The sequence below is a fragment of the Phyllobates terribilis genome, unplaced genomic scaffold, assembly GCF_046119375.1.
Source record: "Phyllobates terribilis strain yellow unplaced genomic scaffold, ASM4611937v1 Scaffold_3__8_contigs__length_932513732, whole genome shotgun sequence".
NCBI lineage: Eukaryota > Metazoa > Chordata > Amphibia > Anura > Dendrobatidae > Phyllobates > Phyllobates terribilis.
The window spans coordinates 3,467,282-3,491,090 of record NW_027362763.1 but is presented as its reverse complement, the minus strand read 5'-3'; the positions used below and the strand labels follow the sequence as shown (position 1 = coordinate 3,491,090).

The window sequence follows — 23,809 nt, the reverse complement described above, 5'->3', positions numbered from 1 at the left end:
CATAGTTACCCAGTGCCCAGTCAGCGACATGTAACGCTCCTGTCCATGCCTACTCGTCCAAGTGTCTGTGGTGAAATGCACCCTGTCACACACAGAGTTTCTCAAAGAAGCGGTGATGTTGTGTGCGACATGCTGGTGGAGCGCAGGCACACCTTTCTTTGAGAAGTAGTGCCGACTGGGCATCTGGTACTGGGGCACTGCGACGGACATAAGGTCTCGAAAATCCTCTGTGTCCACCAGGCGGAAAGGCAGCATTTCTGTAGCCAAGAGCTTGCAGATGGTGAAATTCAACCTCTTAGCTTTCTCATGGCTAGGAGGAAATGGTCTTTTACTTGTCCACATCTGAGGGACCGAGGGCTGGCTATTGTGCTTAGACGGGGTTGATAAGGGTGTCCCCGGCAAACTGCCGGTCTGTGAGGAAGATGCAGGCGGACATGTTAGGTTGCCTTGATCCAAAGGTGGTGCTATCGATGTCGGACAGCGCTCAACACCAGCTGGTGTTACCACCTCCAAAGAAAATGATGACCTGCCAATCACGCTGGCTGTTGCGGGTAAAGAGGTGGCAGGTGTGCGCCCCAAAACAGGTGTGACTGCTGTCCCCCCAGTCACAGAGGATGAAGAGGCCGCGGATGCACAAGATATGGGAGACGGTGGTTGGCCCGGCCGGCTAGGCCGCATTGTAGCACACTGAGCTTCCCACTGCAACTTATGCTTCATGTCCATGTGCCGGTTCATGCATGAAGTACTCAAACTATGTATTTTTTGGCCTCTACTTAGCTTTTGCTGACAAATGTTACAGATAACACGAGTTGGGTCATCTTTATCGATCTGAAAAAATGCCCAGGCTATGCAAGGCTTAGCACCCATGCGACCTGAAGAGCCACCACGACTTGTGGTGAGAGGCAGAGTTGTGTTTGAGGATGCAGTTGTTGACGTGCTTCCAGTACTACGTCTCTGTCCAGGAAGGCGCAACCTGACCTCGTCGTCACTAGCATCTTCCTCCACCTCCTCTGCTGACCTCATCTCTTGGCTGACTGTGGGTTGACAGTAAGTGGGATCTCCAACCTCATCATCATCACCCTGTGCGTTATCACACCCGTCGTCCTCAGAGCCAACCTGTTCCTGCCCTGACAAAAAACTAAAGTTGTCGCTCCAATCAGGTATTTGAGTCTTATCATCGTCTTCCTCATTGTCTCCACCAACAGGAGTTACAGTTTGGGAATGAGGGTCTACATTATGGTCAGAACCTTCTGCGTCTGGTCCTGGATCCGACTCATAAAGATTCTGGGCATCAGTGCAGATCATTTCCTCGTCTGGATTCACAGAAGCGCTGGAGTCGACCTCTGATTCCCAGGCTATAGTATGAGTAAACAGCTCTGCAGACTCAACCATCTGTTCTACCTCATACTCAGACGGGCAGCTGGAGATTTGGGAGCTGTGAGGAAGCAAGTGCGATTGGGGTGACACCTTTGAGGACTGGAGTATTTGTGATGTTGAAGTTGATGTGGAGGAGAGCCCACTTAAAGGAGCACTTGATATCCGTTGAAGCACCTGCTGTTTTTGTGCCTCATCTGGAATTTGTAGCAATTGGCGTGGCCGTAAGAAAGGGATCTTATCACATTGTCCGCTAAAAGAAGTAGACATTTTAGTTTGGCTGGAAGATGGTCTTTCTTCTGCAGATGTTACTGTTGCTTTAACACCTACCCCACGGACACAACCTTTTTTCCCCTTCCCAACATGCCTATTCCCCTTTCCACCAGCAGCAGGCCTTTTTCCACTCATTTTGGTGGTTAACTAATTCACAACTCTGGAGTTGTTTGCACAAAAAAACAATGGATGGGAACCGAGCAGAGCTGAGTGGCCAAACTGTGGTATTAGGCCAAAACTATTGGCTGGGTTAGATGCAGAAAAAAATTATATTCAATTTGCAACCTGATGGAGGTCAGTATAGATGGACTAATAGAGAAAGTCCCACACACAGCTAGAAGCCCAATATTTTTTCAGAGGTAGATGCAGAAAAAAATTATTTTTAATTTGCAACCTGATGGAGATCAGTATAGATGGACTAAAAGAGAAAGTCCCACACACTGCTAGAAGGCCAAATATTTTTTCAGAGCTAGATGCAGATAAAAATTATTTTTAATTTGCAACCTGATGGAGGTCAGTATAGATGGACTAATAGAGAAAGTCCCACACACAGCTAGAAGCCCAATATTTTTTCAGAGGTAGATGCAGAAAAAAATTATTTTTAATTTGCAACCTGATGGAGATCAGTATAGATGGACTAATAGAGAAAGTCCCACAAACAGCTAGAAGCCCAATATTTTTTCAGAGGTAGATGCAGAAAAAAATATATTCAGTTTGCAACCTGATGGAGGTCTGTATAGATGGATTAATAGAACAAGTCCCACACACAGCTAGAAGCCCAATATTTTTTCAGAGGTAGATGCAGAAAAAAATATATTCAGTTTGCAACCTGATGGAGGTCTGTATAGATGGATTAATAGAACAAGTCCCACACACAGCTAGAAGCCCAATATTTTTTCAGAGGTAGATGCAGAAAAAAAATATATTCAGTTTGCAACCTGATGGAGGTCTGTATAGATGGATTAATAGAACAAGTCCCACACACAGCTAGAAGCCCAATATTTTTTCAGAGGTAGATGCAGAAAAAAATATATTCAGTTTGCAACCTGATGGAGGTCTGTATAGATGGATTAATAGAACAAGTCCCACACACAGCTAGAAGCCCAATATTTTTTCAGAGGTAGATGCAGAAAAAAAAATATTCAGTTTGCAACCTGATGGAGGTCTGTATAGATGGATTAATAGAACAAGTCCCACACACAGCTAGAAGCCCAATATTTTTTCAGAGGTAGATGCAGAAAAAAATATATTCAGTTTGCAACCTGACGGAGGTCTGTATAGATGGATTAATAGAACAAGTCCCACACACAGCTAGAAGCCCAATATTTTTTCAGAGGTAGATGCAGAAAAAAATATATTCAGTTTGCAACCTGATGGAGGTCAGTATAGATGGACTAATACAACAAGTCCCACACACAGCTAGAAGAACAATATTTTTTCAGAGGTAGATGCAGAAAAAAATATATTCAGTTTGCAACCTGATGGAGGTCTGTATAGATGGATTAATAGAACAAGTCCCACACACAGCTAGAAGCCCAATATTTTTTCAGAGGTAGATGCAGAAAAAAATATATTCAGTTTGCAACCTGATGGAGGTCTGTATAGATGGATTAATAGAACAAGTCCCACACACAGCTAGAAGCCCAATATTTTTTCAGAGGTAGATGCAGAAAAAAATATATTCAGTTTGCAACCTGATGGAGGTCTGTATAGATGGATTAATAGAACAAGTCCCACACACAGCTAGAAGCCCAATATTTTTTCAGAGGTAGATGCAGAAAAAAATATATTCAGTTTGCAACCTGATGGAGGTCAGTATAGATGGACTAATACAACAAGTCCCACACACAGCTAGAAGAACAATATTTTTTCAGAGGTAGATGCAGAAAAAAATATATTCAGTTTGCAACCTGATGGAGGTCTGTATAGATGGATTAATAGAACAAGTCCCACACACAGCTAGAAGCCCAATATTTTTTCAGAGGTAGATGCAGAAAAAAATATATTCAGTTTGCAACCTGATGGAGGTCTGTATAGATGGATTAATAGAACAAGTCCCACACACAGCTAGAAGCCCAATATTTTTTCAGAGGTAGATGCAGAAAAAAATATATTCAGTTTGCAACCTGATGGAGGTCTGTATAGATGGATTAATAGAACAAGTCCCACACACAGCTAGAAGCCCAATATTTTTTCAGAGGTAGATGCAGAAAAAAATATATTCAGTTTGCAACCTGATGGAGGTCTGTATAGATGGATTAATAGAACAAGTCCCACACACAGCTAGAAGCCCAATATTTTTTCAGAGGTAGATGCAGAAAAAAATATATTCAGTTTGCAACCTGATGGAGGTCAGTATAGATGGACTAATACAACAAGTCCCACACACAGCTAGAAGCCAATATTTTTTCAGAGGTAGATGCAGAAAAAATATATTCAGTTTGCAACCTGATGGAGGTCTGTATAGATGGTTTAATAGAACAAGTCCCACACACAGCTAGAAGCCCAATATTTTTTCAGAGGTAGATGCAGAAAAAAATATATTCAGTTTGCAACCTGATGGAGGTCTGTATAGATGGATTAATAGAACAAGTCCCACACACAGCTAGAAGCCCAATATTTTTTCAGAGGTAGATGCAGAAAAAAATATATTCAGTTTGCAACCTGATGGAAGTCTGTATAGATGGATTAATAGAACAAGTCCCACACACAGCTAGAAGCCCAATATTTTTTCAGAGGTAGATGCAGAAAAAAATATATTCAGTTTGCAACCTGATGGAGGTCTGTATAGATGGATTAATAGAACAAGTCCCACACACAGCTAGAAGCCCAATATTTTTTCAGAGGTAGATGCAGAAAAAATATATTCAGTTTGCAACCTGATGGAGGTCTGTATAGATGGATTAATAGAACAAGTCCCACACACAGCTAGAAGCCCAATATTTTTTCAGAGGTAGATGAAGAAAAAAATATATGCAGTTTGCAACCTGATGGAGGTCAGTATAGATGGACTAATACAACAAGTCCCACACACAGCTAGAAGCCCAAAATTTTTTCAGAGCTAGATGCAGAAAAAAATTATATTCAATTTGCAACCTGATGGAGGTCAGTATAGATGGACTAATAGAATGATGCTATGCCCAAAAGATTTTACTTCACTAGGTGCAGTAAAAAAATTGGTATTCTATACACAGGTGGTATATCTTGCAACACAGATAGGCTACTCCACTGACTAACACACTCTGCAATAGGCCAAGAAGGATTAGCTTTGCTAGATTCAGCCAAATGCTGTGAAAAAAACTTGCACAGCACTGGCACAGACCTGCCTGGCAAAAACTGATAGGAACTGATGTAACCTAGTCCTGAAAAGGACTCCAATTACAATTAGTCTTTACTCCCACAATCTATCTATTTAAGAGCACAGACCTGCCTGATAAAAGTCGTAGGAAATGCTGTAACCTAGTCCTTAAAAGGACTGCAATCACAACTATTCCCTACTCCCAAGCTATCTGTATATTTGTGCGAAAATTGGCTTGAAATTAACAAGGTATAGTGCACACAGCAACAGCGGTGCCGTCTAACACGCAGCTGCAGCAGTGAGAAAATGGTGGCGACGGGGAAAATGGCTTGGTCTTATAGGGCAAGGACATGTGACATACACTGCCAATGACACATGCCCTTGCTTGTGTGAAAAAAAGCACTTCGCTCCGTGTGTGCGCTGCTGATGGGCTGACAGATTGCACCTCCCCACTGCAAATGCGGGAAAGAGAAAAAAAAATGGAGATCTTCATTGTTCCTGCAGAGATCCATCCCCTGCCCCTCCCCCCACCCCGCTGTACACTCAAACTGCGTATTAACATTAATTTTCATCATTACTGAGAAAAAATCCAGTTATGATTTTGGTGCACGAACAGTTATCGAACATAACCTCGAACAGCCGAATTTTTCTCAAATTGTTCGTGTTCGCCGAACGGCTCGAACACCGCCCAAAACAGCTCGAATTTGAGATTGGCGGACAGTTCGAGTAGAACAACGCTCATCTCTACTGAAGAGCAGAAGATCAGTTAGATGAGACAGTTGAAAAAAATCTAATAAATATTCTCTTCAATTTTTTTCTCATTTTCGTGGTTGCTAAACTCTAAGAAGAAAGAAGAGCCTGACACTTAACACGAATAATTAAAACAGACTAAAAGCATCACCAAATGTGAAAAACAATTCATGCGTTGGCCAGGAATCAAACCCGGGTCAATTACTTGGAAGGCAGCGATTCTCACCACTATACCACCAACACTTACAGAAGTCATGTTTTTTTCTTACATTTTCTGCACTAACAATACGAAATGATTAGTAAAAAGTAAGACGTGCCAGGAAAAAAAAACCCATATAAGTATTGCATTGACCAGGAATTAATCGCAGGTCAACTGCTTGGAAGGCAGGTTTGCTCACCACTATACCAAAAATGCTTAAGGTACCCAGCATTTTTTTCACATTTTCTGCACTAACCCTTCAAAATTGTTAGTAAAAATTATGACGTGCCTGAAAAAAAAACACACCCGAGTTTTGCATTGGCCAGGAATCAAACCCGGGTCAACTGCTTGGAAGGCAGCTATGCTCACCACTATACCACCAATGCTTACAGGATCAGCTTTTTTTTTTACATTTTCTGCACTAACATTACAAAATAGTTTGTAAAATGTATGATATGCCAGAAATAAAACTACATAAGTATTGCATTGGCTGGGAATCGAACCAGGGCCAACTGCTTGGGAAGCAGCTATGCTCACCACTATACCACCAATGCTTACAGGATCAGCTTTTTTTTTTACATTTTCTGCACTAACATTACAAAATAGTTTGTAAAATGTATGATATGCCAGAAATAAAACTACATAAGTATTGCATTGGCTGGGAATCGAACCCGGGACAACTGCTTGGGAAGCAGCTATGCTCACCACTATACCACCAATGCATGAACCAACTTGACTGGTTTGGGATTATGGCTGTTAAATCTGCTAAAGTTTTACTTAAAAAAAGGAGGACTGAATATGTCTTGAAAGAGCCAAATACTAAAAAGTTTAAAAACAAGGCAAAGCATTGTCCAAAACTCAAAGATGAATTCTTCTGAATCAGCTATGGAGCTTTTCCGCCAATTCTTACAATTCTCTCAATTATTTTCACTTTTTTGCCAATAAGGTAACTAAACTCTTACCAAGAAAGAAAGTACACTATGAGCCTTAGCTCAAAAAGATTACAAAGAGTCAGCACCAGCGCCAAATTACCCCTAAAGACCTCTGCCATTTTTAACACTAACTCTAAAGACAGAGGAGTTTTTGGAATCAGTTATGTAGCTTTTAAACCTCTGCCTACAAATTCTCTCAATTAGCTTGGCTTTTTGCCAACTAAGGTAGCTAACGTGTTACCAAGAAAGAAATAAAAGCATAAGCCTTAGCACAGAAAGTGAAAAAGAGTCCAAACACCACCAAATGCAAAAAAACAATGAGTTCTTCAAGAATTAAACTATGGCCTATTGTTTTAAAAGCAACTACACCCACCAGCATAACACCAATGCCAACCCTGACAATGCTTTCATATGGGAGACTAACCCTACAAAGTGTTTAATCAACAACTGAAGAGCAGAAGATCAGTTAGATGAGACAGTTGAAAAAAAGCTAAGAAATATTCTCTTCAATTTTTTTCTCATTTTCGTGGTTGCTAAACTCTAAGAAGAAAGAAGAACCTGAGACTTAACACGAAAAATTAAAACAGACTAAAAGCATCACCAAATGTGAAAAACAATTCATGCGTTGGCCAGGAATCAAACCCGGGTCAATTATTTGGAAGGCAGCTATTCTCACCACTATACCACCACCACTTACAGAAGCCATGTTTTTTTCTTACATTTTCTGCACTAACAATACGAAATGATTAGTAAAAAGTAAGACGTGCCAGGAAAAAAAAACCCATATAAGTATTGCATTGACCAGGAATTAATCGCAGGTCAACTGCTTGGAAGGCAGGTTTGCTCACCACTATACCAAAAGTGCTTAAGGTACCCAGCATTTTTTTCACATTTTCTGCACTAACCCTACAAAATTGTTAGTAAAAAGTATGACGTGCCTGAAAAAAAAAAACACCGATGTTTTGTATTGGCTGGGAATTGAACCCAGGTCAACTGCTTGGAAGGCAGCTATGCTCACCACTATACCACCAATGCTTACAGGGTCAGCTTTTTTTTTTACATTTTCTGCACTAACATTACAAAATCGTTTGTAAAATGTATGATATGCCAGAAATAAAACTACATAAGTATTGCATTGGCTGGGAATCGAACCCGGGTCAAATGCTTGGGAAGCAGCTATGCTCACCACTATACCACAAATGCATGAACCAACTTGACTGGTTTGGGATTATGGCTGTTAAATCTACTAAAGTTTTACTTAAAAAAAGGAGGACTGAATATGCCTTGAAGGAGCCAAATACTAAAAAGTTTAAAAACAAGGCAAAGCATTGTCCAAAACTCAAAGATGAATTCTTGTGAATCAGCTATGGAGCTTTTACACCAATTCTTACAATTCTCTCAATTATTTTCACTTTTTTGCCAATAAGGTAACTAAACTTTTACCAAGAAATAAAGTACACTATGAGCCTTAGCTCAAAAAGATTACAAAGAGTCAGCACCAGCACCAAATTCCCCCTAAAGACCTCTGCCATTTTTGGCATTTTTAACACTAACTCTAAAGACAGAGGAGTTTTTGGAATCAGTTATGTAGCTTTTCCACCTCTGCCTACAAATTCTCTCAATAAGCTTTGATTTCTGCCCACTAAGGTAGCTAAAGTGTTACCAAGAAAGAAATAAAAGCATAAGCCTTAGCACAGAAAGTGAAAAAGATTCCAAACACCACCAAATGCAAGAAAACAATGAGTTCTTCAATGAATTAATCTATGGCCTATTGTTTTAAAAGCAACTACACCAACCAGCATAACACCTATGGCAACCCTGACATTGCTTTCGTATTGGAGACTAACCCTACAAAGTGTTTAATCAACAACTGAAGAGCAGAAGATCAGTTAGATGAGACAGTTGAAAAAAAGCTAAGAAATATTCTCTTCAATTTTTTTCTCATTTTCGTGGTTGCTAAACTCTAAGAAGAAAGAAGAGCATGAGCCTTAACACGAAAAATTAAAACAGACTAAAAGCATCACCAAATGTGAAAAACAATTCATGCGTTGGCCAGAAATCGAACCCGGGTCAACTGCTTGGAAGGCAGCGATTCTCACCACTATACCACCAACACTTACAGAAGCCATGTTTTTTTCTTACATTTTCTGCACTAACAATACGAAATTATTAGTAAAAAGTAAGACGTGCCAGGAAAAAAAACCCCGCATAAGTATTGCATTGACCAGGAATCAATCGCAGGTCAACTGCTTGGAAGGCAGGTTTGCTCACCACTATACCAAAAATGCTTAAGGTACCCAGCATTTTTTTCACATTTTCTGCACTAACCCTACAAAATTGTTAGTAAAAAGTATGACGTGCCTGAAAAAAAAAAACAACGATGTTTTGTATTGGCTGGGAATTGAACCCAGGTCAATTGCTTGGAAGGCAGCTATGCTCACCACTATACCACCAATGCTTACAGGGTCAGCTTTTTTTTTTACATTTTCTGCACTAACATAACAAAATAGTTTGTAAAATGTATGATATGCCAGAAATAAAACTACATAAGTATTGCATTGGCTGGGAATCGAACCCGAGTCAACTGCTTGGGAAGCAGCTATGCTCACCACTATACCACCAATGCATGAACCCACTTGACTGGTTTGGGATTTTGGCTGTTAAATCTGCTAAAGTTTTACTTAAAAAAGGAGGACTGAATATGTCTTGAAAGAGCCAATTACTAAAAAGTTTAAAAACAAGGCAAAGCATTGTCCAAAACTCAAAGATGAATTCTTGTGAATCAGCTATGGAGCTTTTCCACCAATTCTTACAATTCTCTCAATTATTTTCACTTTTTTTTTGCAATAAGGTAACTAAACTCTTACCAAGAAAGAAAGTACACTATGAGCCTTAGCTCAAAAAGATTACAAAGAGTCAGCACCAGCACCAAATTACCCCTAAAGACCTCTGCCATTTTTAGCATTTTTAACACTAACTCTAAAGACAGAGGAGTTTTTGGAATCAGTTATGTAGCTTTTCCACCTCTGCCTACAAATTCTCTCAATTAGCTTTGCTTTTTGCCAACTAAGGTAGCTAAAGTGTTACCAAGAAAGAAATAAAAGCATAAGCCTTAGCACAGAAAGTGAAAAAGAGTCCAAACACCACCAAATGCAAAAAAACAATGAGTTCTTCAAGAATTAAACTAAGGCCTATTGTTTTAAAAGCAACTACACCCACCAGCATGACACCAATGCCAACCTTGACATTGCTTTCATATTGGAGACTAACCCTACAAACTGTTTAATCAACAACTGAAGAGCAGAAGATCAGTTAGATGAGACAGTTGAAAAAAAGCTAATAAATATTCTCTTCAATTTTTTTCTCATTTTCGTGGTTGCTAAACTCTAAGAAGAAAGAAGAGCCTGAGACTTAACACGAAAAATTAAAACAGACTAAAAGCATCACCAAATGTGATAAAATATTCATGCGTTATCTGAGAATCGAATTCGGGTCAACTACTTGGAAGGCAGCGATTCTCACCACTATACCACCAACACTTACAGAAGGCATGTTTTTTTCTTACATTTTCTGCACTAACAATACGAAATTATTAGTAAAAAGTAAGACGTGCCAGGAAAAAAAACCTCGCATAAGTATTGCATTGACCAGGAATCAATCGCAGGTCAACTGCTTGGAAGGCAGGTTTGCTCACCACTATACCAAAAATGCTTAAGGTACCCAGCATTTTTTTCACATTTTCTGCACTAACCCTACAAAATTGTTAGTAAAAAGTATGACGTGCCTGAAAAAAAAAAACACCGATGTTTTGTATTGGCTGGGAATTGAACACGGGTCAACTGCTTGGAAGGCAGCTATGCTCACCACTATACCACCAATGCTTACAGGTTCAGCTTTTTTTTTTACATTTTCTGCACTAACATTACAAAATAGTTTGTAAAATGTATGATATGCCAGAAATAAAACTACATAAGTATTGCATTGGCCGGGATTCGAATCCAGGTCAACTGCTTGGGAAGCAGCTATGCTCACCACTATACCACCAATGCATGAACCAACTTGACTGGTTTGGAATTATGGCTGTTAAATCTGCTAAAGTTTTACTTAAAAAAAGGAGGACTGAATATGTCTTGAAAGAGCCAATTACTAAAAAGTTTAGAAACAAGGAAAAGCATTGTCCAAAACTCAAAGATAAATTCTTGTGAATCAGCTATGGAGCTTTTCCACCAATTATTACAATTCTCTCAATTATTTTCACTTTTTTGCTAATAAGGTAACTAAACTCTTACCAAGAAAGAAAGTACACTATGAGCCTTAGCTCAAAAAGATTACAAACAGTCAGCACCAGCACCAAATTACCCCTAAAGACCTCTGCCATTTTTGGCATTTTTAACACTAACTCTAAAGACAGAGGAGTTTTTGGAATCAGTTATGTAGCTTTTCCACCTCTGCCTACAAATTCTCTCAATTAGCTTTGCTTTTTGCCAACTAAGGTAGCTAAAGTGTTACCAAGAAAGAAATAAAAGCATAAGCCTTAGCACAGAAAGTGAAAAAGAGTCCAAACACCACCAAATGCAAAAAAACAATGAGTTCTTCAAGAATTAAACTATGGCCTATTGTTTTAAAAGCAACTACACCCACCAGCATAACACCAATGCCAACCCTGACATTGCTTTCGTATTGGAGACTAACCCTACAAAGTGTTTAATCAACAACTGAAGAGCAGAAGATCAGTTAGATGAGACAGTTGAAAAAAAGCTAAGAAATATTCTCTTCAATTTTTTTCTCATTTTCGTGGTTGCTAAACTCTAAGAAGAAAGAAGAGCCTGAGACTTAACACGAAAAATTAAAACAGACTAAAAGCATCACCAAATGTGAAAAACAATTCATGCGTTGGCTGAGAATTGAACTCGGGTCATCTACTTGGAAGACAGCGATTCTCACCACTATACCACCAACACTTACAGAAGCCATGTTTTTTTCTTACATTTTCTGCACTAACAATACGAAATTATTAGTAAAAAGTAAGACGTGCCAGGAAAAAAAACCCCACATAAGTATTGCATTGACCAGGAATCAATCGCAGGTCAACTGCTTGGAAGGCAGGTTTGCTCACCACTATACCAAAAATGCTTAAGGTACCCAGCATTTTTTTCACATTTTCTGCACTAACCCTACAAAATTGTTAGTAAAAAGTATGATCTGCCTGAAAAAAAAAAACACTGATGTTTTGTATTGGCCAGAAATTGAACCCAGGTCAACTGCTTGGAAGGCAGCTATGCTCACCACTATACCACCAATGCTTATAGTGTCAGCTTTTTTTTTACATTTTCTGCACTAACATTACAAAATAGTTTGTAAAATGTATGATATGCCAGAAATAAAACTACATAAGTATTGCATTGGCTGGAAATTGAACCTGGGTGAACTGCTTGGGAAGCAGCAATGCTCACCACTATACCACCAATGCATGAACCCACTTGACTGGTTTGGGATTTTGGCTGTTAAATCTGCTAAAGTTTTACTTAAAAAAGGAGGACTGAATATGTCTTGAAAGAGCCAATTACTAAAAAGTTTAAAAACAAGGCAAAGCATTGTCCAAAACTCAAAGATGAATTCTTGTGAATCAGCTATGGAGCTTTTCCACCAATTCTTACAATTCTCTCAATTATTTTCACTTTTTTTTTGCAATAAGGTAACTAAACTCTTACCAAGAAAGAGAGTACACTATGAGCCTTAGCTCAAAAAGATTACAAAGAGTCAGCACCAGCACCAAATTACCCCTAAAGACCTCTGCCATTTTTAGCATTTTTAACACTAACTCTAAAGACAGAGGAGTTTTTGGAATCAGTTATGTAGCTTTTCCACCTCTGCCTACAAATTCTCTCAATTAGCTTTGCTTTCTGCCCACTAAGGTAGCTAAAGTGTTACCAAGAAAGAAATAAAAGCATAAGCCTTTGCACAGAAAGTGAAAAAGATTCCAAACACCACCAAATGCAAAAAAACAATGAGTTCTTCAAGAATTAAACTATGGCCTATTGTTTTAAAAGTAACTACACCAAACAGCATAACACCAATGCCAACCCTGATATTGTTTTCGTATTGGAGACTAACACCTAAAGTATTTAATCAACAACTGAAGAGCAGAAGATCAGTTAGATGAGACAGTTGAAAAAAAGCTAAGAAATATTCTCTTCAATTTTTTTCTCATTTTCGTGGTTGCTAAACTCTAAGAAGAAAGAAGAGCATGAGCCTTAACACGAAAAATTAAAACAGACTAAAAGCATCACCAAATGTTAAAAACAATTCATGCGTTGGCCAGAAATCGAACCCTGGTCAACTGCTTGGAAGGCAGCTATGCTCACCACTATACAAAAATGCTTAAGGTACCCAGCATTTTTTTCACATTTACTGCACTAACCCTACAAAATTGTTAGTAAAAAGTATGACGTGCCTGAAAAAAAAAAACACCGATGTTTTGTATTGCCCAGGAATCGAACCCCGGGTCAACTGCTTGGAAGGCAGCTATGCTCACTACTATACCACCAATGCTTACAGGATCAGCTTTTTTTTTTACATTTTCTGCACTAACATTACAAAATAGTTTGTAAAATGTATGATATGCCAGAAATAAAACTACATAAGTATTGCATTGGCCGGGAATCGAGCCCAGGTCAACTGCTTGGGAAGCAGCTATAACTCACCACTATACCACCAATGCATGAACCAACTTCACTGGTTTGGAACTATGGCTGTTAAATCTGCTAAAGTTTCACTTAAAAAAGGAGGACTGAATATGTCTTGAAAGAGCCAATTACTAAAAAGTTTAAAAACAAGGCAAGCATTGTCCAAAACTCAAAGATGAATTCTTGTGAATCAGCTATGGAGCTTTTCCACCAATTCTTACAATTCTCTCAATTATTTTCACTTTTTTGCCAATAAGGTAACTAAACTCTTACCAAGAAAGAAAGTACACTATGAGCCTTAGCTCAAAAAGATTACAAAGAGTCAGCACCAGCACCAAATTACCCCTAAAGACCTCTGCCATTTTTGGCATTTTTAACACTAACTCTAAAGACAGAGGAGTTTTTGGAATCGGTTATGTAGCTTTTCCACCTCTGCCTACAAATTCTCTCAATTAGCTTTGCTTTTTGCCAACTAAGGTAGCTAAAGTGTTACCAAGAAAGAAATAAAAGCATAAGCCTTAGCAGAGAAAGTGAACAAGAGTCCAAACACCACCAAATGCAAAAAAACAATGAGTTCTTCAAGAATTAAACTATGGCCTATTGTTTTAAAAGCAACTACACCCACCAGCATAACACCAATGCCAACCCTGACATTGCTTTCATATTGGAGACTAACCCTACAAAGTGTTTAATCAACAACTGAAGAGCAGAAGATCAGTTAGATGAGACAGTTGAAAAAAAGCTAAGAAATATTCTCTTCAATTTTTTTCTCATTTTCGTGGTTGCTAAACTCTAAGAAGAAAGAAGAGCCTGAGACTTAACACGAAAAATTAAAACAGACTAAAAGCATCACCAAATGTGAAAAACAATTCATGCGTTGGCTGAGAATCGAACTCGGGTCAACTACTTGGAAGGCAGCGATTCTCACCACTATACCACCAACACTTACAGAATCCATCTTTTTTTCTTACATTTTCTGCACTAATAATACGAAATTATTAGTAAAAAGTAAGACGTGCCAGGAAAAAAAAACCCACATAAGTATTGCATTGACCAGGAATCAATCGCAGGTCAACTGCTTGGAAGGCAGGTTTGCTCACCACTATACCAAAAATGCTTAAGGTACCCAGCATTTTTTTTCACATTTTCTGCACTAACCCTACAAAATTGTTAGTAAAAAGTATGACGTGCCTGAAAAAAAAATACACCCATGTTTTGTATTGGCCGGGAATTGAACCCGGGTCAACTGCTTGTAAGGAAGCTTTGCTCACCACTATACCACCAATGCTAACAGGGTCAGCTTTTTTTTTTACATTTTCTGCACTAACATTACAAAATAGTTTGTAAAATGTATGATATGCCAGAAATAAAACTACTTAAGTATTGCATTGGCCGGGAATCTAACCGGGGTCAACTGCTTGGGAAGCAGCTATGCTCACCACTATACCACCAATGCATGAACCAACTTGACTGGTTTGGGATTATGGCTGTTAAATCTGCTAAAGTTTTATTTAAAAAAAGGAGGACTGAATATGTCTTGAAAGAGCCAATTACTAAAAAGTTTAAAAACAAGGCAAAGCATTGTCCAAAACTCAAAGATGAATTCTTGTGAATCAGCTAGGGAGCTTTTCCACCAATTCTTACATTTCTCTCAATTATTTTCACTTTTTTGCCAATAAGGTAACTAAACTCTTACCAAGAAAGAAAGTACACTATGAGCCTTAGCTCAAAAAGATTACAAAGAGTCAGCACCAGCAACAAATTCCCCCTAAAGACTTCTGCCATTTTTGGCATTTTTAACACTAACTCTAAAGACAGAGGAGTTTTTGGAATCAGTTATGTAGCTTTTCCACCTCTGCCTACAAATTCTCTCAATTAGCTTTGCTTTTTGCCAACTAAGGTAGCTAAAGTGTTACCAAGAAAGAAATAAAAGCATAAGCCTTAGCACAGAAAGTGAAAAAGAGTCCAAACACCACCAAATGCAAAAAAACAATGAGTTCTTCAAGAATTAAACTATGGCCTATTGTTTTAAAAGCAACTACACCCACCAGCATAACACCAATGCCAACCCTGACATTGCTTTCATATTGGAGACTAACCCTACAAAGTGTTTAATCAACAACTGAAGAGCAGAAGATCAGTTAGATGAGACAGTTGAAAAAAAGCTAAGAAATATTCTCTTCAATTTTTTTCTCATTTTCGTGGTTGCTACACTCGAAGAAGAAAGAAGAGCCTGAGACTTAACATGAAAAATTAAAACAGACTAAAAGCATCACTAAATGTGAAAAACAATTCATGCGTTGGCTGAGAATCAAATTCGGGTCAACTACTTGGAAGGCAGAGATTCTCACCACTATACCACCAACACTTACAGTAGCCATGTTTTTTTCTTACATTTTCTGCACTAACAATACGAAATTATTAGTAAAAAGTAAGACGTGCCAGGAAAAAAAACCCCACATAAGTATTGCATTGACCAGGAATCAATCGCAGGTCAACTGCTTGGAAGGCAGGTTTGCTCACCACTATACCAAAAATGCTTAAGGTACCCAGCATTTTTTTCACATTTTCTGCACTAACCCTACAAAATTGTTAGTAAAAAGTATGACGTGCCTGAAAAAAAAACACACAAATGTTTTGTATTGGCCAGGAATTGAACCAGGGTCAACTGCTTGGAAGGCAGCTATGCTCACCACTATACCACCAATGCTTACAGGGACAGCTTTTTTTTTTACATTTTCTGCACTAACATTACAAAATAGTTTGTAAAATGTATGATATGCCAGAAATAAAACTACATAAGTATTGCATTGGCTGGAAATTGAACCCGGGTCAACTGCTTGGGAAGCAGCTATGCTCACCACTATACCACCAATGCATGAACCCACTTGACTGGTTTGGGATTTTGGCTGTTAAATCTGCTAAAGTTTTACTTAAAAAAGGAGGACTGAATATGTCTTGAAAGAGCCAATTACTAAAAAGTTTAAAAACAAGGCAAAGCATTGTCCAAAACTCAAAGATGAATTCTTGTGAATCAGCTATGTAGCTTTTCCACCAATTCTTACATTTCTCTCAATTATTTTCACTTTTTTGCCAATAAGGTATCTAAACTCTTACCAAGAAAGAAAGTACACTATGAGCCTTAGCTCAAACAGATTACAAAGAGTCAGCACCAGCACCAAATTACCCCTAAAGACCTCTGCTATTTTTGGCATTTTTAACACTAACTCTAAAGACAGAGGAGTTTTTGGAATCAGTTATGTAGCTTTTCCACCTCTGCCTACAAATTCTCTCAATTTGCTTTGCTTTTTGCCAACTAAGGTAGCTAAAGTCTTACCAAGAAAGAAATAAAAGCATAAGCTTTAGCACAGAAAGTGAAAAAGATTCCAAACACCACCAAATGCAAAAAAACTATGAGTTCTTCAAGAATTAAACTATGGCCTATTGTTTTAAAAGCAACTACACCCACCAGCATAACACCAATGCCAACCCTGACATTGCTTTCGTTTTGGAGACTAACCCTACAAAGTGTTTAATCAACAACTGAAGAGCAGAAGATCAGTTAGATGAGACAGTTGAAAAAAAGCTAAGAAATATTCTCTTCAATTTTTTTCTCATTTTCGTGGTTGCTAAACTCTAAGAAGAAAGAAGAGCCTGAGACTTAACACGAAAAATTAAAACAGACTAAAAGCATCACCAAATGTGAAAAACAATTCATGCGTTGGCTGAGAATCAAACTCGTGTCAAATATTTGGAAGGCAGCGATTCTCACCACTATACCACCAACACTTACAGAAGCCATGTTTTTTTCTTACATTTTCTGCACTAACAATACGAAATTATTAGTAAAACGTAAGACGTGCCAGGAAAAAAAAACCCACATAAGTATTGCCTTGACCAGGAATCAATCGCAGGTCAACTGCTTGGAAGGCAGGTTTGCTCACCACTATACCAAAAATGCTTAAGGTACCCAGCATTTTTTTCACATTTTCTGCACTAACCCTACAAAATTGTTAGTAAAAATTATGACGTGCTTGAAAAAAAGCCACACCCATGTTTTGCATTGGCCAGGAATCAAACCCGGGTCAACTGCTTGGAAGGCAGCTATGCTCACCACTATACCACTAATGCTTACGGGATCAACATTTTTTTTTACATTTTCTGCACTAACATTACAAAATAGTTTGTATAATGTATGATAAGCCAGAAATAAAACTACATAAGTATTGCATTGGCCGGAATCAAACCCAGGTCAACTGCTTGGGAAGCAGCTATGCTCACCACTATACCACCAATGCATGAACCAAATTGACTGGTTTGGGATTATGGCTGTTAAATCTGCTAAAGTTTTATTTAAAAAAAGGAGGACTGAATATGTCTTGAAAGAGCCAATTACTAAAAAGTTTAAAAACAAGGCAAAGCATTGTCCAAAACTCAAAGATGAATTCTTGTGAATCAGCTATGTAGCTTTTCCACCAATTCTTACATTTCTCTCAATTATTTTCACTTTTTTGCCAATAAGGTAACTAAACTCTTACCAAGAAAGAAAGTAAACTATGAGCCTTAGCTCAAACAGATTACAAAGAGTCAACAGCAGCACCAAATTACCCCTAAAGACCTCTGCCATTTTTGGCATTTTTAACACTAACTCTAAAGACAGAGGAGTTTTTGGAATCAGTTATGTAGCTTTTCCACCTCTGCCTACAAATTCTCTCAATTAGCTTTGCTTTTTGCCAACTAAGGTAGCTAAAGTGTTACCAAGAAAGAAATAAAAACATAAGCCTTAGCACAGAAAGTGAAAAAGAGTCCAAACACCACCAAATGCAAAAAAACAATGAGTTCTTCAAGAAATAAACTATGGCCTCTTGTTTTAAATGGAACTACACCCGCCAGAATAACACCAATGCCAACCCTGACATTGCTTTCGTATTGGAGACTAACCCTGCAAAGTATTTAATCAACAACTGAAGAGCAGAAGATCAGTTAGATGAGACAGTTGAAAAAAATCTAAGAAATATTCTCTTCAATTTTTTTCTCATTTTCGTGGTTGCTAAACTCTAAGAAGAAAGAAGAGCATGAGCCTTAACACGAAAAATTAAAACAGACTAAAAGCATCACCAAATGTGAAAAACAATTCATGCGTTGGCTGGGAATCAAACCCGGGTCAACTGCTTGGAAGGCAGCTATGCTCACCACTATACCACCAACACTTACAGAAGCCATGTTTTTTTCTTACATTTTCTGCCCTAACAATACAAAATTATTAGTAAAAAGTAAGACGTGCCAGGAAAAAAAAACCCACATAAGTATTGCATTGACCAGGAATCAATCGCAGGTCAACTGCTTGGAAGGCAGGTTTGCTCACCACTATACCAAAAATGCTTAAGGTACCCAGCATTTTTTTCACATTTTCTGCACTAACCCTACAAAATTGTTAGTAAAAATTATGACGTGCCTGAAAAAAAGCCACACCCATGTTTTGCATTGGCCAGGAATCGAACCCGGGTCAACTGCTTGGAAGGCAGCTATGCTCACCACTATACCACCAATGCTTACGGGATCAACTTTTTTTTTACATTTTCTGCACTAACATTACAAAATAGTTTGTATAATGTATGATAAGGCAGAAATAAAACTACATAAGTATTGCATTGGCCGGAATCAAACCCAGGTCAACTGCTTGGGAAGCAGCTATGCTCACCACTATACCACCAATGCATGAACCAAATTGACTGGTTTGGGATTATGGCTGTTAAATCTGCTAAAGTTTTACTTAAAAAAAGGAGGACTGAATATGTCTTGAAAGAGCCAATTACTAAAAAGTTTAAAAACAAGGCAAAGCATTGTCCAAAACTCAAAGATGAATTCTTGTGAATCAGCTATGTAGCTTTTCCACCAATTCTTACATTTCTCTCAATTATTTTCACTTTTTTGCCAATAAGGTAACTAAACTCTTACCAAGAAAGAAAGTACACTATGAGCCTTAGCTCAAACAGATTACAAAGAGTCAACAGCAGCACCAAATTCCCCCTAAAGACCTCTGCCATTTTTGGCATTTTTAACACTAACTCTAAAGTCAGAGGAGTTTTTGGAATCAGTTATGTAGCTTTTCCACCTCTGCCTACAAATTCACTCAATTAGCTTTGCTTTATGCCCACTAAGGTAGCTAAAGTGTTACCAAGAAAGAAATAAAAGCATAAGCCTTAGCACAGAAAGTGAAAAAGATTCCAAACACCACCAAATGCAAAAAAACAATGAGTTCTTCAAGAATTAAACTATGGCCTATTGTTTTAAAAGCAACTACACCCACCAGCATAACACCAATGTCAACCCTGACATTGCTTTCGTATTGGAGACTAACCCTACAAAGTATTTAATCAGCAACTGAAGAGCAGAAGATCAGTTAGATGAGACAGTTGAAAAAAATCTAAGAAATATTCTCTTCAATTTTTTTCTCATTTTCGTGGTTGCTAAACTCTAAGAAGAAAGAAGAGCATGAGCCTTAACACGAAAAATTAAAACAGACTAAAAGCATCACCAAATGTGAAAAACAATTCATGTGTTGGCCAGGAATCAAACCCGGGTCAACTGCTTGGAAGGCAGCTATGCTCACCACTATACCACCAACACTTACAGAACCCATGTTTTTTTCTTACATTTTCTGCACTAACAATACAAAATTATTAGTAAAAAGTAAGACGTGCCAGGAAAAAAAAACCCACATAAGTATTGCATTGACCAGGAATCAATCGCAAGTCAACTGCTTGGAAGGCAGGTTTGCTCACCACTATACCAAAAATGCTTAAGGTACCCAGCATTTTTTTCACATTTTCTGCACTAACCCTACAAAATTGTTAGTAAAAAGTATGACGTGCCTGAAAAAAAAACACACCCATGTTTTGCATTGGCCAGGAATCGAACCCGGGCCAACTGCTTGGAAGGCAGCTATGCTCACCACTATACCACCAATGCTTACAGGATCAGCTTTTTTTTTTACATTTTCTGCACTAACATTACAAAATAGTTTGTAAAATGTATGATATGCCAGAAATAAAACTACATCAGTTTTGCATTGGCCAGGAATCGAACCCAGGTCAACTGCTTGGGAAGCAGTTATGCTCACCACTATACCACCAATGCATAAACCAACTTTACTGGTTTGGGATTATGGCTGTTAAATCTGCTAAAGTTTTACTTAAAAAAAGGAGGACTGAATATGTCTTGAAAGAGCCAATTACTAAAAAGTTTAAAAACAAGGCAAAGCATTGTCCAAAACTCAAAGATGAAATCTTGTGAATCAGCTATGGAGCTTTTCCACCAATTCTTACAATTCTCTCATTTATTTTCACTTTTTTGCCAATAAGGTAACTAAACTCTTACCAAGAAAGAAAGTAAACTATGAGCCTTAGCTCAAAATGATTACAAAGAGTCAGCACCAGCACCAAATTACCCCTAAAGACCTCTGCCATTTTTGGCATTTTTAACACTAACTCTAAAGACAGAGGAGTTTTTGGAATCAGTTATGTAGCTTTTCCACCTCTGCCTACAAATTCTCTCAATTAGCTTTGCTTTTTGCCAACTAAGGTAGCTAAAGTGTTACCAAGAAAGAAATAAAAACATAAGCCTTAGCACAGAAAGTGAAAAAGAGTCAAAACACCACCAAATGCAAAAAAACAATGAGTTCTTCAAGAATTAAACTATGGCCTATTGTTTTAAAAGCAACTACACCCACCAGCATAACACCAATGCCAACCCTGACATTGCTTTCATATTGGAGACTAACCCTACAAAGTGTTTAATCAACAACTGAAGAGCAGAAGATCAGTTAGATGAGACAGTTGAAAAAAAGCTAAGAAATATTCTCTTCAATTTTTTTCTCATTTTCGTGGTTGCTAAACTCTAAGAAGAAAGAAGAGCCTGAGACTTAACACGAAAAATTAAAACAGTCTAAAAGCATCACCAAATGTGAAAAACAATTCATGCGTTGGCTGAGAATCGAACTCAGGTCAACTACTTGGAAGGCAGCGATTCTTACCACTATACCACCAACACTTACAGAAGCCATGTTTTTTTCTTACATTTTCTGCACTAACAATACGAAATTATTAGTAAAAAGTAAGACGTGCCAGGAAAAAAAACCCCACATAAGTATTGCATTGACCAGGAATCAATCGCAGGTCAACTGCTTGGAAGGCAGGTTTGCTCACCACTATACCAAAAATGCTTAAGGTACCCAGCATTTTTTTCACATTTTCTGCACTAACCCTACAAAATTGTTAGTAAAAAGTATGACGTGCCTGAAAAAAAAAAACACGGATGTTTTGTATTGGCCGGGAATTGAACCCAGGTCAACTGCTTGGAAGGCAGCTATGCTCACCACTATACCACCAATGCTTACAAGGTCAGCTTTTTTTTTTACATTTTCTGCACTAACATTACAAAATAGTTTGTAAAATGTATGATATGCCAGAAATAAAACTACATAAGTATTGCATTGGCTGGAAATAGAACCCGGGTCAACTGTCTGGGAAGCAGCTATGCTCACCACTATACCACCAATGCATGAACCCACTTGACTGGTTTGGGATTTTGGCTGTTAAATCTGCTAAAGTTTTACTTAAAAAAGGAGGACTGAATATGTCTTGAAAGAGCCAATTACTAAAAAGTTTAAAAACAAGGCAAAGCATTGTCCAAAACTTAAAGATGAATTCTTGTGAATCAGCTATGTAGCTTTTCCACCAATTCTTACATTTCTCTCAATTATTTTCACTTTTTTGCCAATAAGGTAACTAAACTCTTACAAAGAAAGAAAGTACACTATGAGCCTTAGCTCAAACAGATTACAAAGAGTCAACAACAGCACCAAATTCCCCCTAAAGACCTCTGCCATTTTTGGCATTTTTAACACTAACTCTAAAGACAGAGGAGTTTTTGGAATCAGTTATGTAGCTTTTCCACCTCTGCCTACAAATTCTCTCAATTAGCTTTGCTTTCTGCCCACTAAGGTAGCTAAAGTGTTACCAAGAAAGAAATAAAAGCATAAGCCTTAGCACAGAAAGTGAAAAAGATTCCAAACACCACCAAATGCAAAAAAACAATGAGTTCTTCAAGAATTAAACTATGGCCTATTGTTTTAAAAGCAACTACACCGACCAGCATAACACCAATGTCAACCCTGACATTGCTTTCGTATTGGAGACTAACCCTACAAAGTGTTTAATCAACAACTGAAGAGCAGAAGATCAGTTAGATGAGACAGTTGAAAAAAAGCTAAGAAATATTCTCTTCAATTTTTTTCTCTTCAATTTTTTTCTCATTTTCGTGGTTGCTAAACTCTAAGAAGAAAGAAGAGCATGAGCCTTAACACGAAAAATTAAAACAGACTAAAAGCATCACCAAATGTGAAAAACAATTCATGCGTTGGCTGGGAATCAAACCCGGGTCAACTGCTTGGAAGGCAGCTATGCTCACCACTATACCACCAACACTTACAGAAGCCATGTTTTTTTCTTACATTTTCTGCCCTAACAATACAAAATTATTAGTAAAAAGTAAGACGTGCCAGGAAAAAAAAACCCACATAAGTATTGCATTGACCAGGAATCAATCGCAGGTCAACTGCTTGGAAGGCAGGTTTGCTCACCACTATACCAAAAATGCTTAAGGTACCCAGCATTTTTTTCACATTTTCTGCACTAACCCTACAAAATTGTTAGTAAAAATTATGACGTGCCTGAAAAAAAGCCACACCCATGTTTTGCATTGGCCAGGAATCAAACCCGGGTCAACTGCTTGGAAGGCAGCTATGCTCACCACTATACCACCAATGCTTACGGGATCAACTTTTTTTTTACATTTTCTGCACTAACATTACAAAATAGTTTGTATAATGTATGATAAGGCAGAAATAAAACTACATAAGTATTGCATTGGCCGGAATCAAACCCAGGTCAACTGCTTGGGAAGCAGCTATGCTCACCACTATACCACCAATGCATGAACCAAATTGACTGGTTTGGGATTATGGCTGTTAAATCTGCTAAAGTTTTACTTAAAAAAAGGAGGACTGAATATGTCTTGAAAGAGCCAATTACTAAAAAGTTTAAAAACAAGGCAAAGCATTGTCCAAAACTCAAAGATGAATTCTTGTGAATCAGCTATGTAGCTTTTCCACCAATTCTTACATTTCTCTCAATTATTTTCACTTTTTTGCCAATAAGGTAACTAAACTCTTACCAAGAAAGAAAGTACACTATGAGCCTTAGCTCAAACAGATTACAAAGAGTCAACAGCAGCA

At 38.0% G+C, this 23,809-nt stretch overlaps 8 non-coding genes across 8 annotated transcripts; all 8 read right to left on the bottom strand.

The window, feature by feature from the left end:
• Positions 1–6,376: 6,376 nt before the first annotated feature.
• TRNAG-CCC (transfer RNA glycine (anticodon CCC)) lies at positions 6,377–6,448 on the bottom strand. Its single transcript has one exon. It is a non-coding gene; the product is annotated as a tRNA-Gly (tRNA).
• A 96-nt stretch (positions 6,449–6,544) lies between these two features.
• TRNAG-CCC (transfer RNA glycine (anticodon CCC)) lies at positions 6,545–6,616 on the bottom strand. The gene has a single exon. It is a non-coding gene; the product is annotated as a tRNA-Gly (tRNA).
• Positions 6,617–7,789: 1,173 nt separating this feature from the next.
• TRNAG-UCC (transfer RNA glycine (anticodon UCC)) lies at positions 7,790–7,861 on the bottom strand. Its single transcript has one exon. It is a non-coding gene; the product is annotated as a tRNA-Gly (tRNA).
• Positions 7,862–10,803: 2,942 nt separating this feature from the next.
• Positions 10,804–10,875, bottom strand: TRNAG-CCC (transfer RNA glycine (anticodon CCC)). The gene has a single exon. It is a non-coding gene; the product is annotated as a tRNA-Gly (tRNA).
• An 8,117-nt stretch (positions 10,876–18,992) lies between these two features.
• Positions 18,993–19,064, bottom strand: TRNAG-UCC (transfer RNA glycine (anticodon UCC)). The gene has a single exon. It is a non-coding gene; the product is annotated as a tRNA-Gly (tRNA).
• Positions 19,065–20,412: 1,348 nt separating this feature from the next.
• Positions 20,413–20,484, bottom strand: TRNAG-UCC (transfer RNA glycine (anticodon UCC)). Its single transcript has one exon. It is a non-coding gene; the product is annotated as a tRNA-Gly (tRNA).
• Positions 20,485–20,580: 96 nt separating this feature from the next.
• TRNAG-CCC (transfer RNA glycine (anticodon CCC)) lies at positions 20,581–20,652 on the bottom strand. The gene has a single exon. It is a non-coding gene; the product is annotated as a tRNA-Gly (tRNA).
• A 1,182-nt stretch (positions 20,653–21,834) lies between these two features.
• On the bottom strand, positions 21,835–21,906 carry TRNAG-UCC (transfer RNA glycine (anticodon UCC)). Its single transcript has one exon. It is a non-coding gene; the product is annotated as a tRNA-Gly (tRNA).
• Between the last annotated feature and the right edge of the window lie 1,903 nt (positions 21,907–23,809).